The sequence below is a fragment of the Pseudorca crassidens genome, chromosome 2 (genome assembly GCF_039906515.1).
Source record: "Pseudorca crassidens isolate mPseCra1 chromosome 2, mPseCra1.hap1, whole genome shotgun sequence".
In the NCBI taxonomy this organism is placed as follows: domain Eukaryota; kingdom Metazoa; phylum Chordata; class Mammalia; order Artiodactyla; family Delphinidae; genus Pseudorca; species Pseudorca crassidens.
The window spans coordinates 176,619,646-176,637,361 of record NC_090297.1 but is presented as its reverse complement, the minus strand read 5'-3'; the positions used below and the strand labels follow the sequence as shown (position 1 = coordinate 176,637,361).

Sequence of the window (17,716 nt, the reverse complement as noted above, 5' to 3'; positions counted from 1 at the left end):
TCCACTTGTCATGCACGTGTTATTTCCAAGAGGGGGAGTGCAGGGGTGGCAGGGCTGCTGAGGAGGGGATAGGTCACCTGTGGAGGGTCTGCAGGAATGGCAACCTCAGTGCTTAAGGGGCATATAATTGTGTCTGGGTGACTAGAAGCCAACGAGGCATCTATTTTCTCCTACACCAGTTCGCAGCAATACACTTTAACCTCTGTGAAGGCTCGTTTTCTTCGGGTAATATACTCACTTTTGGCTGAAAATGAAGATGTTAAAGAGTTTTCGGAGTGGATCTGTCACATCCATTATTGACTTTGGTTTTTTAGTCCTTTGTTTCGAAAAAGAAAACAAGGATAGAAAAAGACATTTTTGGTTCTCTTCTTTTCTGCCATGGTACTTGTTGGTGGATGTTTGTCATTCTGTTTGATTTCTAGGCATCTGAACCCCTTGAAGACCCCCTACTTTATAAGATAGAGCCCACTCTGTAAATGAAAATTAAAAATGTTTCAGACTCCCTGTAGCAAGGACGTGGTACATGTCATGGCATCTGCTAATCAGATGTATCTGCACGTTGACCAGTGTGAATCAGAAGTTAGTCACGTGGAAAAGAGGAGCTGCAGATCGTTGCAGGGAGAGCAGTGGAGGAGAGGCAGCTGTAATCTGTTCCCGGGGCAGTGGTGCTGAGGGATCTGGAAGCAGCACTGCGGGCCTCTTCCCCGGGCTTGTGGTGGTGATGGCCAATGTGTTGGACAATTTTCCAGCAGGATTTGGAATGGAGTTTCCAACCTCTGGGCCCTGTAGAGATTATAGGAGCTACCCAATAGCCCTCTAATATATAGCTTCCTTTTATGCTTAATTAGGTTTTTGTTTTGTTTTATTTTTGCTTACAACAAAGAATTCTGACTTACATACTTAAAATTTCCAAGGCAGTAAAACATTGATGCTTATATTGTGATAAAATAAGGCCTATCACCCTTTCTTACCAGATTATCATAGATTTCCTCTTAGCTGCCAGTAATGAGCTGGATAAAATAGCGGTGGTGGTAGTCGGTTGTGTACATGTGCCCTGTGTGTGTGTCTGTTTACAGCAGGAAGAGATATCTGCCAGTGGAGGCCAAGGATCCAGGTCCTGCCCTTGGCATTCATTTATTTGTTTGTTGGAGCTCTGTATCTTTCCTTCAACTTGCAGAACAGTACACACGAGTCATAGTACTGTAGCCAGGGGATGTCACAGCTCTGACGTAGAAAAACAGAAGAACGTACATATGGAAGGGCATTGGGTACCTGCCCTGGAGCAGTCATTAAAGTCCCCAATGCTGGCAGATCTGTGCTAGACCTATGCTACACACCCAGGGCACCGAGCCTCTGACCCCCCAATTAAAATATCTCATTCTGTATTCTTTTTACTATTATTTCCATACCCATTGCCATATTATTGGAAGTTTGGATGTTTTCCAGAGCATATTGGTTATGAGCTTTGGGGTCTGGCAGACCTGAATTGAAATCTCAGCTTTGGCAGTTTCTTGCTAGGTGATCTCAGGCATGATTTATGTAAACTTATATAAAAATTGATTTTTAATTACACAAGTAATACACAAAACCATTCTCCCTATGAAAAGTAAACAATTATAGATAAGGCTGAATAAAGCTCCTTGACACCCCTGCGGTGCCACAGTGCACCAGTCCCCCCCACCCACACATACCCAGGTAAACACTGTCTCCCTTTTCCTCACCTGCAAAACGGGTGTGAAAAAATCCTGCTAGACAGGCTTGCAGTGAGGCTCCCTCACTCGGGAAACTGAGTTAAAATCCACCTGCCCAGGGAAGCTGTCCCCAATCTTCCAACCCCAGTCAGATTTCCCTGCTCTCTGCTCTCATGACTCTCTACTTGTCATAGCAGTTTCTTAGCTGTAATTTATTTTCTTGATTACAGCAGAATGTTATTTACCTAGCACGTCCAGGATTTGGTCTGTACAAGATTGATGACATCCAGAGTTTAGATAACCTTAATCACAGAGAAAAATAGAGCAAGAAAAAAGATGTCTTGGGGAATTCCCTGGCGGTCCAGTGGCTAGGACTTAGTGCTTTCACTGCCGAGGGCCCGGGTTCAAGCTCTGGTTGGGGAACTAAGAGCCTGCAAGCCATGTGGCGTGGCCAAAAAAAAAAAAAAAAAAAGAGGTCTTGGCATTCAATGTATATATTCCGTGCCAAATGTGTATTTCATATCTGTATAGAAATATGTATATTTGCATTCTTGGTTTCCTCAACAGTTGAGTGAATATGGATTTCAGTCATTAATTTATGTATTTAAGAAACTGAAATTTCATATCCTCTAAGTAAATTTCAAAATCTCTGATTGTTCTGGGGTTTACCATAGAACTGTAGCATCAGGGTAGGTAGGGAGTGTTAAAAGATAAAATAAGGCATATTAAAAAATTTTAAGAGTTTATTTGAGCAAAAATTGGTTCAAATTGGGCAGCATCTAGTCTAACAGATAGAAAGGAGCTCCAAGGAGCTGTACAAAATGAAAGACTTTTACAGGCAGAAGGGAACAGGCACAAGGAAGTTATATTTGGAAAAAAAGCGGATTGGTTATTGCCAGGGCACTTTCCTTTAAGGGATGGCATGGGTCTATCAGGCAGGCGACCTCACTAGTGCTGATCAGGTGACTCCTGATTGATTGGTGTAGGATTTCATTCTGGGAGAGTGAAAATTAATTGTCTCGATTTGGTGACATGGAGCTCAGCAAAATTGACTCCATGTTGGGCCTGTTGTCTTGTTTTTAGCAGAAGAGACCACCTGGTCCTAGTTTCTATCCTCTGTACATCCTGGCATCCTTCCACACTGCCCTCTGGTCCTTGGTGGTCCAGCCACTCTGATGGCCTACTCATCCCTGGGCCTGTCTAGTCCTCAGTTGTTGGTCCAGGCAGGTAACTGCCAAGTTCTTCTCATCTCTGGCTGCAAGGCCTTTCCAGTCCAACTCTCCAGCTCTTTCCATGCTCCTCCATGACTCAGGGAGAGGGACCTTCTGACGCTTCCAGAGCTGGCTGCCTAGAGACCCCAGGCGGTTCTCCTGGGCTGCTGCTGCATCATGCAGGGTGTGGGGAGTCTTGGCCAGACATGCTGCTTTTTCAGACTCAACCCAGCACACACCTGGATTCCCCAAACCACTTGAGAGTTTGTAACATCCCTTCCCTGCCACATCAACCCTACTTGGTAGGTTGGGCCCTTTGCAATTACTCTTTGTTCTCCCTGAAATGCTCTTCCCGGAGATACACAAACCTCACATCTTCACTTCCTTCAGGTCCCGGGGACTGTCTTATCACAGGGACTTTCCCTGAACACACAAAGTAAACCTCTCTGCCTCCATACTCTCTACGCCTTTAATCCCATCATTTTTTATTTTAGCATTTATTGCCAATTGTTTCCCTCTTTTCTCATGTTCTTTTTCTTTCTTTCCTTCTTTCTTTGCTTCTACCGTTCCTTCCTCCCTCCCTCTTTCTCATTATTATTATTATCTCTCCCCATTGGAATATTGGCTCAATGAGGTTATGACTTTTCCTGTGTCGTTTTTTATTATATCCCAGCACTTAGGATTTAGCACTTCACCACCCATAGACTTTCTGAATGAACAAACAAATGAATGAATGGGTAATGAATCATCTCATTATTATATTTCCTTTAAAATATAATTCACTTTTTTCTGTTTTATTAGAACTAACAGAGGTTCTTCTATTTAATTATTTTATTTTCTTCCAGTTAACCTTTCCTGGATTCATCAAATTACATTTTATTAATTTCAGATTTTAACCTAATATTTTCTTCATTGATTACCTTCATTGTTCATTGACTAACTGCTTTCTTTTGTGGCTATTTCTTCATTCTTTTTGTGATGTAAATATTTAATACATTTGTCTTCTTTTTTTAAAAAACAAACTGTAACAGGGAAGAGCCAGTTTTGACTCCACGTTGGATCTGCTTCTTTGACTTTAGCCTTTGCTTTTCGTTGCTTTTGTTATTATAATCACACATAATGGCCTGCCTCAGGGAACCTACCCACCTGTGAACGGCTGCAAGAAAGAAGATATCAACACATCCCCTCCCCCGAGGCTGGCCTTTCGTGTGTGTTGCAAGACTGTTGACCCTTCTTACTTTACTTCCTCCCCACCTCTCCCTCTCTATTCTGCCTTTTTACTTCCTTCTCTGATTCTGTAAAAGAAACTGGCATCCAGACCCTGATAAAATGGGGTTTTTGGGGGGACCTTAGTCCGCCATCTTCTCCGTCTGCCGGCTTTCTGAGTAAAGTTGTACTCCTTGCCTCAGCACCGAGTCTCCTGACTTACTGGCCTGTCCTGTGGCGAGCAGCGTGAGCTTGGGCTTAGTATCAAATTCACGAAGTTGTGATTTAATATATCGTAGTCTCAATTTGTCGCCTAAATAGTGCTATATTTTATTTCACAAATAGTCTTTTAATTTATCCTTCTGACTTGAGGTTTTTGCAGAATATTATAACCACAAAAATGTGTACTTTTAATATCAAATTTTTATTGAATTGTGGTCTGTGTAATTTCTTCTTTGGGGACTTTATTGAGGACTTGCTTTGTGATCAACTTTTCTAATGTTCTATTTGGTCTTTAAAAAAATGCATTTATTCTCTTGAGAAGGTATACACATATATGTGGTGAGAAAGATTTTTACCCATCACAACTTTTTGGAACTGCACTGTATTCATTTGGAAGAAATTTGCTGGTCGGCCGTAGTAGTTGGGAGGACGGTGCTGAAGAAATAGAGTTAAGGGCCGACGGCATCTTTGTACTGACAGCCCCTCACCCCGACCTTTGCCCTGTTCTGTCTTCAGGGTTAAAATGGCCTTAGAGGCTGATCCCATCCTGTGGGATGGGCAGCGGGTCCACATGGCGCCTCTTTTCCCGTTTCCTCTCAGTGTTTACCTGTGGAGAGCAGTTGTTTTAGGATGCCAGCTTCTCTCGTAGCCTTACTGCGTTCCAGGAACTGTGGTTTCCGAATGTGTATGTAAAGAGAGAAGGAGCACGCGGCACCGTGTGGGTGGGGGATTGGTCTCAGATTTTAGGAGTTTTATTTGGGTCATAGATTCTTTCTGACTTCCCAGACAGTTGTGTGAGAACAATTTTCTCTGCAATAGTCCATGGATTAAAAAAAAATTCATATGGGGCTTCCCTGGTGGCACAGTGGTTGAGAGTCCGCCTGCCGATGCAGGGGACACGGATTCGTGCCCCAGTCCAGGAAGATCCCACATGCCGCGTAGAGGCTGGGCCCGTGAGCCATGGCCGCTGAGCCTGCGCGTCCAGAGCCTGTGCAACGCAATGGGAGAGGCCACAACAGTGAGAGGCCCGCGTACCGCAAAAAAAAAAAAAAAAAAAAAAAAAAATTCATATGATTCAGTGTGTGTGAAATTTATTCTTTTAGCATGTCTTCACAGGTATTTTATCAGGAAGTTTAATAGGGCTCTTCGTAATGAAATTTCAGTAATGGTTATTCTCACACATTGTAAAAACTCTAACAAAATATTTGTTTAGGCCTTAACACCTTTGGGTCTCTGATGTGTTTGTTTCTAATGGGTGTCATTTTCTTACATGGTCATACAACAGCACTAAAATAGAGATACAATTTCTGCATCAAGTCTTAGAAGTAGAGTATAATAGAAATAGAATTGTATTGCTTTATTAAAATTCAGAACACAACCATTTACATTACATCTATACGTGTCCGTGAAAGCAGTGGGCATTGGCTTGCCCATGATTTTGATTCGTTGCTCGTATGTAGATTTTACAGTGACTTACACATGTTATATACAACTGGTAGCTTTTTTGGGTGCAGTGATGGGGCTAAATGATGTCAAATGACAAAACTGTTTCAAGAAAAATAGATTAGCACTCTGACACATTGTAAAGAGCACTGGACTTGGTCTGGGAGACTTAGGATCTTTTCCCGTTTCTGTTATTTGCAGTCAGTATGACATTGAGCTAGTCATTGAATTTCGAGTCTTGTCCTAAGTAAGAATAATAAGAATGCCCACCTTTTTAAACTCATAATTTCTACAGATGATAGGAAGAGAAGGTAACATTTTATTAATACATCAAGTATTGCTATATTTTAACTCAGTTTTTCATTGACTCTTCAAAACAATCTTTCCCGGTAAATATTATTATCTCCATCTTACAGATAATGCAAATAATTAAGTTGCCTGAGTTCACAGGTCTAGGAGGTAGGATGATTGGGATTTGAACCTCCAAGCTGTTGCTCAGTTGCTCAGTATAGGACAACGCACTGTATAGGACAATGCACTGTATAGGACAACGCACTGTATAGGACAATGCACTGTATGTGCAAGCTTTTTGCTCACTCTAAAACACTGTACAAAACTCGTAGTCCCATAGTGTGAATGATGTTTTAGCCACTCCAGCGGACCACGTTTTCATGAGTCCTTGCCATGTTTTCTGATTACAAGACTGTAACCAGCTGAAGTGGCAAAGAGCGTGCATCTGTTCTGCAGCAGCACCGAAGACACAGCTGAAGATGGGATCCCCAGTGATTATTAAAATACTGTTGTTCAGCAGTTAATGCTCTTTTTATTCAGTTAGAGTGGACAGTAATGGTAATCTGTTGTCATTTCATAAACTTTCTTGGGAAACATTTTTATTACTTAAATAGATGAGGTCAAGAACAGTTGGCTAGCCCGTTTTTGTATCAGAACTTCATAGACTTAAGTAGTGATCTTGGCCTACCTCAGTATTGTGAGGTGACCTGAATATTTTTCAAAATTATCCAAGTAGAAACACATGTTAAAATGATAAATGAAAAAGGAAGTACATTGTAGTCCAACACGTCATAGTCTCTACATCTGAGTAAGGATGATGACTCTTCTGTGTGCAGTTATATGTCACTAAAAAGCATAGGCCATGATTAAAAATAGTTTCTGTGGTCAGACATGTGAGACCACAAAGCGGAAGAAGGCTAATCTTGAGCCACATGTATATTTTAGAAACATCCTTAGTCCCTGTTTATTTACAGCAACAAGCTTGGCCATTCACTAGTAACCAAGGCAGAAAGAGCTCATCTGATATTAATGCAACATTTTAGCTATTTCAAGTTGAATGACTGTAGTTTCAAAAGATTCAGTTTTTAGATGGTTATGTTTATTCTTAAAGCAAAAAATAAATTTTATATAAAACGTTATTTGTGTAGCATTTAAATATTGGGTTGGCCAGAAAGTTTGTTTGGGTTCTTTTTGGCCAACCCAATATGTTATATGCTTTTCATAATGTTGTCTTGAAGAAGAAAGTGTAATTATTTTTATTACCACTATGTTACAAATGAGGGAATAAGGTCAGAGAGGTTAAGTGACTTGTCCTAGGTATATAGCTATTTATTGGCCCAATCCAGTCTCTAATCACAAAGACTGTAGCCTTGGAATAAAGTTGGAAACCATAAAAAAAGCACTATCCAGGTCCATTTCTTTGCATACAGTCCACATATTATTGGAATGAAAGTTATCTCAAGAATCTGTTGGCAACAGATGATTTAATATTTCATTGAATGCTATAATTGTAAAATGAGATAGATCCTAGAGATCTAGCTGGTCATCTCATTTTATTTTGTGTTGTAGTAATATTTCCTTTCTGTTAATCCATCAAAACCAAATTTTAACTGTTCATGTGTGTCAAAAAATACCAAATAAAAGTAGCAAGTTTGGTCACATGATGCTAAATACTTCTTTTTAATGTACAAGAAAGTCACAACAACATATATTGGAACAATTATTATAATCTCTCAAGAGAGAATATAACCTAAAGCAGTTCATCTAAAATCTGTTTACATTATATGGTTTATATTTTCCTCTTCCCTTTGTCTTTAATCTACTTAATGTACATTCTTTAGATAAACACCAACAGTGGAATAGAATTTATGCTGGAATATAATTGAAAGCTTGAGGCTAAAATTTTTCCACAGCTTTGATGTCACGTAAATGATCTATTTATCTTCCTATCTATCTTCCCATCTGTATATATGGGTTAAATTTATAGTCCAATACTTTGTACTTTATATTTTATAAAAACTCCACACAACTCTCCTATTTTGAAATATTCTGAATAATGAAATGCAGTTAATGCTGACATGAAATATTTGTTATGTAATTGCAATGTTATTAACAACAATTGTGTTTTATACTTGGGGGAATAGAGAAAGATAAGACTTTTTTAGGACTTCCCTGGTGGCGCAGTGGTTAAGAATCCACCGCCAATGCAGGGGACACAGGTTCAGGCCCTGGTCTGGGAAGATCCCACATGCCACAGAGCAACTAAGGCCATGCGCCATAAGCCTGCGCTCTAGAGCCCGTGAGCCTAGAACCTGTGATCCGCGACAAGAGAAGCCACCACAATGAGAAGCCCACGCACCACAATGAAGAGTAGCCCCCACTCACTGCAACTACAGAAAGCCTGCGTGCAGTAACGAAGGCCCAACGCAGCCAAAAATAAATAGATAAATAAATTTTTTTTAAAAAAAGACTTTTTTATGTAGTATGGATTATAATTACTATAAAGTTCAGAAGTGGTATACTAGTGAAATGCTAGAATATTCTTGTTGAAGTAGGACTTGAAGTGGGCTTTGAAGGTTAGATTTGGCTTTGCAGAACAGAGGTATAATGTCCTAAAAATGGGGGACAGCAAAAAAATATGGGACTCAGAAGCAGAGAGCAGAATAGTGGTTACATGGGCTGAGTGGTGGGGAAAATGGTGAGATGTTGATCAAAAGGCTCATAGTTTCAGTTACACAGAATAAATAAGGTCTGGAGAGCTAATGTACAACGTGGTGCCTATAGTTAATAATATTCTATTGTATACTGAAATTTGCTAAGAGAGTAGATCATAATTGTCCTCACCAAAAAAAGAATAACTATGTGAAGTGATGGATATGTTAACTAGTTTGACTGTGGAAATTATTTCACGATGTATTTGTATATCAAAACATCACATTGTACACCTTAAATATATGCAACTTTCAGTTTTCATCTATACCTCAGTATAAGCTGGAAGAAAAAGAAACAAATAAAAATACATGGGAGTAGAATAAATACTGTGGGAACCCTATAAGGAGGAGGTTTAGTTCATTCATTTACAGGACAGGCCAGGAGTTAGAATCGGTGGACTCAAGTCTGATCCGGCTCTAGAACATGCAATCATGGTCATCCGAGAAGTGATCAGTGTGTGAAATCAGGACATTTGACTGGAGAAAGGAAAGTGGGTAACACTAATCAAGGGTCCAAAACAAGTACAAGTCAAGTAGGAGAGAAGCTAGCTCTCAACAGAGGGTGAAGCAGCAGTCAACAATGAGAAACCCAAGAAGGCAGGAAGTTAGAGGAGATCCCTTAGTGGAGGTCTAGTGTTAGTGCCTGGGTGCATGGGGTTAGTCAAAAGTAAACCGAGTCAGCATGAGGTACTAGTGATCAGAAGAAAAGATGAAAAGTACTCATGTCAGAGTAGACGTAAGCAGCAGGCCCAGGCCAACATACCACCACTCAGTTCTTAACAATGGGATTTTCATGTTCCCTTGTTTTAAGTGTAGGGTTGCTTAGAGCCTGGAGACAAGGTTGAACCTGTGAGTAGGGCTCCTTTCATGGGATCCTTCAAGGGTGGGAGGGATATAGGGGGTTAGGGGCCGAACATGCCATTTTTCTTTATTGGATTTGAGAGCGTGAGCTCGAGTGTGGGAGATAAAGCTGGACGTGAACACCTTAGAAACTGGGAGAAGAGTTCAGGTTTGATGTGGTTGGTCCTCAGTAGGTTCTTCTGGGGAGCAGCCACATCAAGGTGGCTCTCCACGTGAACTACTCTGGCTGTAGCATCAAGGCGATGTGAAAAGGGAGCTTGAGCAGGTGTAAGTGTGAAGTCACAGGATACGTTAACTTTATTTGTCAGGCAGTTTCAGGGAAGTCATAAGGATAGACGTTTCAATGCAGTGGGTTGAAAGTGAACAGGAAGTGAGTCAAGAGAAAGCCTGGGTGAAAAGAAAATAGGAAAGTCGTTGGAGAGGAACTCACAGTACCATTTTCTTTTTTCAAAGAAGGGGGACACCTGATCATTTCTATTTCCATATGGACACTTGAAGAAAGACACTTTTCTGCTTTCAGGACCAAGAAGAATGGTCCTTCTGAGCAATTCTGGTTTTTTATGTTAGAGATACCTTTGATTATGAAATTGATCAGGTTTTTCCATTTTGCCTTGACTAAAAAAATTCAAGTTAACTCTGATCCACCCGTAGGAAATTTATAGATCTTCATGGGATGGATTTTAAACCTAATTCCTGATTCCATTTTATGGGCTTGGTCTTAATTTTCTCCCATTTGCTCCTTTTTTTTTTTTTTTTTTTGGTGGTACACGGGCCTCTCACTGTTGTGGCCTCTCCCGTTGCGGAGCACAGGCTCCGGACGCGCAGGCTCAGCGGCCGTGGCTCACGGGCCCAGCCGCGGAGCATGTGGGATCTTCCCGGACCAGGGCCCGAACCCGTGTCCCCTGCATCGGCAGGTGGACTCTCAACCACTGCGCCACCAGGGAAGCCCCATTTGCTCCTATTTTTAATGTCATGTTTCCCTCCCTCCCTTCCTTCCTTCCTTCTTTCCTTTCTCTCTCTCTCTCTTTCTTTGTAAACTTACAAATCATTTATATTACTTTCTGGAATGAGATGAGGATATAAATAAATTAATTATATTTCTAACACCTATAAATGTATTGCCCGGCACAGGGTAAGAATTTCATCAGTGTTTGTTAAGTAAAGTAAATAAATTGAGCCTAGAATATAAATAAAAAGAAAACTCTTGCTGACACTTTGAAGGATGACATATCAGGGTTGAGTAACAGATTGGATAAAGGCAGTGAGCACAGGAAACAGTGAAAAATAAATATCAGTTCTGATCTGGAATTTTGATGGGGAAACCTGGAACACAAGTGGGTATTTAAAAGTAATGCAGATTTATAGAAAAACGATTAGCTTAGATTTGAAAAATATCTACTTGGCTATCATGTATAAATAGTTTCAACTTCTTGACAATCAGGTAATGGCTCTTGTATTCCTCATTCATTAGTTTATCTAGGAGGGGGGAGGGGCATCCTTTTTTCTTTTAAAGATTTTTTTGATGTGGAGCATTTTTTTTTAAAGTCTTTATTGAGTTTGTTACAATATTGCTTCTGTTTTTATGTTTTGGTTTTTTGGCAGCAAGACACTTGGGATCTTAGTTCCCCAGCCAGGGATTGAACCTGCACCCCCTGCATTGGAAGGGCAGAGTCTTAACTACTGGACCACCAGGGAAGTCCCAGGGAGGGGCATTCTGAGTGGAAGGATGGGCTCCTGGAGGGGAAGAGGATGGTCATGCATCATGCCCGTGGGCATTACATAGGAATGTGCTCATACTCATGCTGGGCATAGTTAAGGACTGCTTCCTCTGAAGTTAGAGATAAGTTTTAAGAAGTCTGGTTCTCTATTGTCAGCATGATCACTTGCTTCAATTCTAGTAATTTTCAGGGTGCACATGACACTAACACTGTTGACAGTGCAGGGAGGACAGGGGCATCTCAGGGGTGAAATGAGAGAATCAAGAGTGAACAGTGTTCTTAATAACATGGAATATGAACTGGAAAAAATTAGCAGGCATACATTTAAAGCTTGTATTTAGGTTCAAACAATAGGATGCGCTTCCTTCAAAAAAATTTACTCGACAATGAATAGAAACTTAATGCAACATAGTCCAAAAACGTTATGTGACTAAATAAGGAAGGGATACAAGCACAGACTGTGTTGACAGAGGTTAAGTGGGCTCAAGGGAGATAGCAGTTTCGTTGTGTTCTGCTGGAATCCTCTGCTCTCAGCCTTTGTAACATTTCCTAGGGGATTTTGACCACTGAGACACATTCCGGGGACTGTGACTCCAGTGGAATAGGTTCTGGCACCAGTCAGGTCACGAATTGCCACAGGATATGGGGTTGTTAATTCTGGAGAACAGAAGCTCTGTGAAGTATCTTACAATATGTAAAGGGTGTCGTGTGAAAAATAACTTGATTTACTCTGCAAATCTCTAGGGAATATGCCACAATCGTTAAGCATGAGATCATGAAAGCTTTATTGGGCATCTATTGCTAGATGCTGGGGAAAGGGAGGAATAAGACCAGCACAGCCCCTGCGTGGAAAACCTGTTGTAACACCTGAAGTGAGGTGTGTGCCAGGAGGAGGTACGCGACACTGCGGGTGCGTATGGCAGTGGGACCAATTGGGGGAAGATGCGCGGAGTCAGATATTTAAATAATTGTTATTCTACATAAATGAAGCGGACTTCCCAACCCTCGTCCCCATCCTCCAGTGAGGAGTGCTCGTTACTCGATCGGTTCTAGGAGCCGCCAGGTGGCTTTCTGTGCAGGATCTCACAGGGAGAATCATTTCTTCAGGTGCAAGATTCAAGGAGAGAAACTCTTAATGTATCTTCCAACTCCAAGAATTTATGTACAATATTAAAATTTTCAGTTGCAAATTTGTGTGTCTGTTGAAGTCACTTGAAGCATTTTAACATATGAGATAATTAAGCAACCGCCAGTCTTGGTTACTTCCTTTTCTTCTGTGACTAAGTGGTCTTTAACGTATAAAAAGTGTTAAGTGGGTGGATGTAAAATAGTGTTAGAGAAGGAAAGAGGGTGGTTAATACCCTTCAAAAGCTGATCGCCATCTTTCGGTTTTAAATAAACTTGAGGGGAAAAAATGCCTCATCTAGTCTTCTTTTTTTTTCCAGAAGTGTCCCAAGGGCTGGTGCTTTCTCACCTCTCGAATAACTGTAGTGAGAAGGAGAAGAGTCACAGTGTTTGTGGTTATATCATTTAGCGACCAGAGTGTTGCTTGTCATCTTAGGGTGATGATTCGCGAGCTCTTGTCTCATGGCTGCACCGCTGTAATTTTCTTCTCCTCTGGATTTTCCTTTGAGGCTTTCAGAAGGTGCTCTCTGGCCACTAGAGGCCACAGAGTTAATCGTGCAAATTTCTCTGTTTGGATTATGTTCAAATAAAATTAGATTTTAATAATCTCAATTCAGAAGAGAGTTAAACGACATTGAAAGAGCACCTGACTGAAATCCCTGAAAGCTGAGTTCCAGTCCCCTTTTGTTTTGGGTGAGCCAGGTGGGCTTGAGCAAACCCTGTGTCCCTCCAAGCCTTTGGTTCCCCAGGTGTGTAATCAGAGGGTCTGGATGATTATCTCTCAAAATCCCTCCCAGCTCTGCTGGAGTTGGTGACCTGTTCTGGACAGGAGGGCTTCCCCTTGGCACTGGTGACAAGAGTGTCCTCGGTGGGTGGTACATATCATTCCCATCTAATGCAGGACTGATACCTCTCTGCCTCAGTGGACGTCCTAGGATAAGCATTTCATGAACAACCTCCCAAAGCCTTCATTTCAAATACTACTGATTACTAGCAACAGTATCAGATATTTGTGTAGCACTTTATGTTTTTCACATCCACGTCTAAAGCATTCTCATTTGATGAGCATAATAAACACATTAAGTAAATAAAAGTAAATGAAACCAGTTCCATTATATAAAAGATACTGAAGTTCTCTGGGGTCACTGACAAGCCCTAGTTATATGGCTAATGTGAGGTAGACGCAAGTTTCTGATTTCAGTTCAATGCAATTTCTGTATTCTTTGTCAAATGAACAGCTCTATAAAAGTGTTAATCATTGGAGTTGTGTTACCTGCATGTAAGGAAGAGATCCTGCCTGATTCTCTTCCTGCACTACCACAGAGGGCATCAGTGTACTCTGCTGTAACTTTGAAGGAGAGAAGACCACTTATCACACTCTGCACCACATTTTTAATTTAGCATACCAGATTAGCAAAGAGAACTGCAAAAGGCAGTGGCCTTTTAAAGATATTTAGGTAATGCCATTTCCGTAGCGATTTGAAAAGCCATCTGGGAAAATTTTGATTCTGTTCGGGTCCAGTGGGCACTGGGCGCTCCCTTTGGGTGGCCCTGCTCACACCCCAACCAGCTGCCCTTCTGTGTCATCACCTGCAGGACAAAAGACCAGACTGACCCACCCCACTCCCTGCCACCTGAGCACGAAACCCGGGGCTGGATTTTCCTGACTTATGTGACTGAGACCTCCAGTCAGCCAGGTGGAGATATAGTGTAACCATCACATGTTGAGGATTTTCCTTTGGGTAAGCTAATGTTTTGAATTCATTCTGAAAATCTTCCTGAAAGAAGGGAAGTTCCTCTGACCTTTTAGAGGTACGCTTTTGTAAGTATGAGGAAGTATTATTTAGCATAATGGTTATTTTGCTTAAGGAACTTGTCACCTCAGACATTGTGTAGTTTTAAAATGTCAGATATATCAAGTTCAGCCACCACGTATTGCTAATTTTCCATAAAACACTGAACTGCAAGCTTTATTAACAGTACTTTATCCTACACAGACACACAGACACACACACACACCACACACACACACACACACACACGCACACACCTTGTCAGTGAGGTATCGTTCTCGTTTTATAGTTGGGAACCCTGAGGCTTGGAGGTGTTGAGTAACTTGTCCAAGGTCATATAGGAGGTAATGATGCTGGGATCTAGGCTTGGATCTGGTGACTCCGGCCTTGCTCTTAACTTCCATATTGTCATCAGAAAGTGGTCTAAGTGTGTAATGATTAAGAAGCCAAACTAAACGTTCTGGGGAAAAACTGCTAACTCTGTCCCAGGCAAACCTTGATTTTGCTCGTAAGGCCTTTCAGCTGATTGGATGAGTCCCACCCACACTATCAAAGATAATCGCCTTTACTTAAGAGTCAACTGACTGTAAATGTTAACCATATCTACCAAATACCTTTCACAGCAGCACCTAGATTAGTATTTTATTGAGTAACTGGATGCTGTAGCCTAGCCAAGTAGGCACAGAAGACTAATCATCACAGACAACTTTGTGATATGAAGAAAATTGCTGAAATAATAACATAAGCAGTTTTCCTTCCTACCTTCCTCTCTCTCTCTCTCAGAGTGTAAAGAAGGACTCCTTTCATGGATTGTTACATTAAATCTCCACATTAAATTTTGTGGGTCTGAAATTTTCAAGAGGAACCCATAGAATTCTGAAAGATTAAAAGTAATGTTTTGAGTCCAACAAAAAATAAAAAAATATATCCTTTCAAGTAATACTATGGCAAATACTTCTAAGAAATCTATACTTCATAATACACAGTTGAAAAATACACTGTTTTTGTTACGATTTCATTTTCATTTCTTCCTACCACTTCACGATCACTCATTGAAGCAGAAACCTCTTGTACCAAATAAAGTTAAGTCTGGCCTCTGTAGCTCATCGTTTGAAACAGTTTCCTGTAAACCAACCAGAAGCTTCAGCTTTTCGCAGACACATTTTCTGATTGTCTTGCAATGTGAGGATGAATACAGGTTCAAAGTCAAGACTAGTTCCAAGTCTAGTTTAGCAAAATTCTATGCATCCACCAATATATTTCTCTGAAACCGTTTCTTAATAATTGATTTCAGTTCACGTTAGAGTTCATTCTCAGAATCCACGAGCACATACACCTCTTTGGAGGCTTTCTTTTCCCCCTCTGAGTTCTTGGTAAAAACTGTCCCTGAAACTCAAATTTCAGGATTAACTCAAAAACCATACCACATTTTCTGGGACATCTGGGGACGAGGAAGAGTTGGAGAGCTGATTGTGCATGATTTCCACTGCTTCCTAAGTTTCTTTTGTCTGTTTCTTTGGAGGCTTTGCTTCTTCTTTAGCCCCTCAATGCCGACAAACTTAGACTCCTCACTTGATCAGCAGCAATGAGACAATATTGTCTCCATCCACACAAAGCATTTATTAGGCAAGTAAGCAGACGTTACAATGGAGAAAATGTTTAAAAACAACAACTCTGTGTGTGTGTGTGTGTGTCTGGAAAACTGGATGGAATAAAGGGATGCACGTCATGACAAGTCAGACAGCCTCAGATGGAACAGCAGACAGTCAGCAGGCCTCGCTGCCTCACTACCTTCTCCCTGCCCCGGGTGCTTTTCCAGCCCTTCTCTCCTTGCTCCTGTTTCTCTCTTCTGCATGTACAGCCATCACTTCCTTTGAAGAGCTGTTATAATAACTTTCTCCCATTTCCTCTGTGGAACATTTTCTTTCATATTCCTTCTTTTTATAATTTTTTTTGCATATTTTAGATTTAGTTTTTTATTGAGGTAACATTATAACATCATATGCATTTTATGTGGATAGCATTATATTTCTGCTTCTGTATACCCTACAGCACGCTCCCCAACGAAACTTCAGTTTCTATCCCTCACCATACAGTCGATCCCATTTCACCCTCCTTCCCCTTCCCCTCTGGTAACTACTGCTTTGTCCTCTGTATCTATGTGTTTGTTTGGTTTGTTCATTTACCTTGTTTGTTTGTTTGTTTTTTATATTCCACAGATGAGTGAACTCATATGGTATTTGTCTTTCTCCTCTGACTTATTTCACTTAGCACAGTACCCTCAAGGGGTCCATCCATGTTGTCACAACTGGCAAGATTTCATCTTTTTAATGGCTGAGTAGTATTCCAGTGTTTGTATATATGTGTGTGTGTGTGTGTGTGTGTGTATACACGCACACACACACACACATATATATCGTATCTTCTTTATCCAATCATCCATTGAAGGGCATTTAGGTTTCAATATCTTGGCTATTGTAAATGGTGCTGCAATGAACATAGAGGTATAGATATCTTTTCAAAATTATATTTTCATATTCTTTGGGTAAGCACCCAGATGTGAGATAGCTGGGTCATCCCACATTCCTTCTGACACCTATGTCCTTAGATTCTAATTTACCCTAAGGAAAATACTGACTTTTTATCAGATATTAAGCCCAAAGGCTACCTAATGAAAAGGGTACATATGTGTTGCAAGGGATGAAAATAATGGAACCTAAAACAATACTTTCATCCAGAAAAACAGATAAAATCCAGGTAAAGAGTGGATCATTTCCTGTTCTATGGAAAGCTGCTCCCAAACTGAAGTAGAAGCTCTTGTCCTTTCTCCACTCTTTCAGCCACCCAGGGGGAATGTTGAGTGTTTTCCTTCTGAACTCCTACATTCCCTACACAGAGTATAATACTGAATACTGTTGTTTGAGCTTATAGATAGATTGCTGTTTTCATTCATTCAGCAAACATGCATATAGTTATCAGGAGTAATAGGGAATGGAGATGCAAAAAATATTACAAAGATATCAATATTACAATCCAATGATTAACATTTAAATAAAGTATACAAATACATGTTATCAGTGCTACGATAAGCCTGTGTTTTGGGTAAGTCAGGGCCACAAAAGAAGGTCTGGACAGTTTTTCACTGAAAACGTTTGGGTGTGGGTGACACAAGTCATTTTGAAAAAGAGGTAACTATTAAATGCTCTGAAGGTAGACAATTCAACGCTGGAGAAATGGAAAATGCTTTTCTAATGAATCAGGGTAGGTGTTCGTTAAGGGTAAGGGAAGGTGTAGAGAAAGGTGAGAGATGGTAGAAAGGTGAAGTGGAGATGAAGGGAAAGTGAAAGGCAAGAGAAATGGTTCTCAGTTTATTCAGTCTACTGCAGCACAGTCCAATGACTGGCAGCAATTTTCTGGAAGTATCTAGTGGAATTTTGCTGTTTT

The 17,716-nt window shown here is 40.7% G+C and overlaps 1 long non-coding RNA gene across 1 annotated transcript in view; it reads left to right on the top strand.

Annotated features, from left to right (window-relative positions):
• LOC137220133 (uncharacterized) overlaps positions 1 to 14,129 on the top strand; it is a 200,052-nt gene extending 185,923 nt beyond the window's left edge. The window contains exon 12 of the long non-coding RNA XR_010941490.1: positions 14,076 to 14,129. This is a non-coding gene — a long non-coding RNA (uncharacterized lncRNA). The remainder of the gene's footprint in view (positions 1 to 14,075) is intronic.
• The last annotated feature ends 3,587 nt before the right edge of the window (positions 14,130 to 17,716 follow it).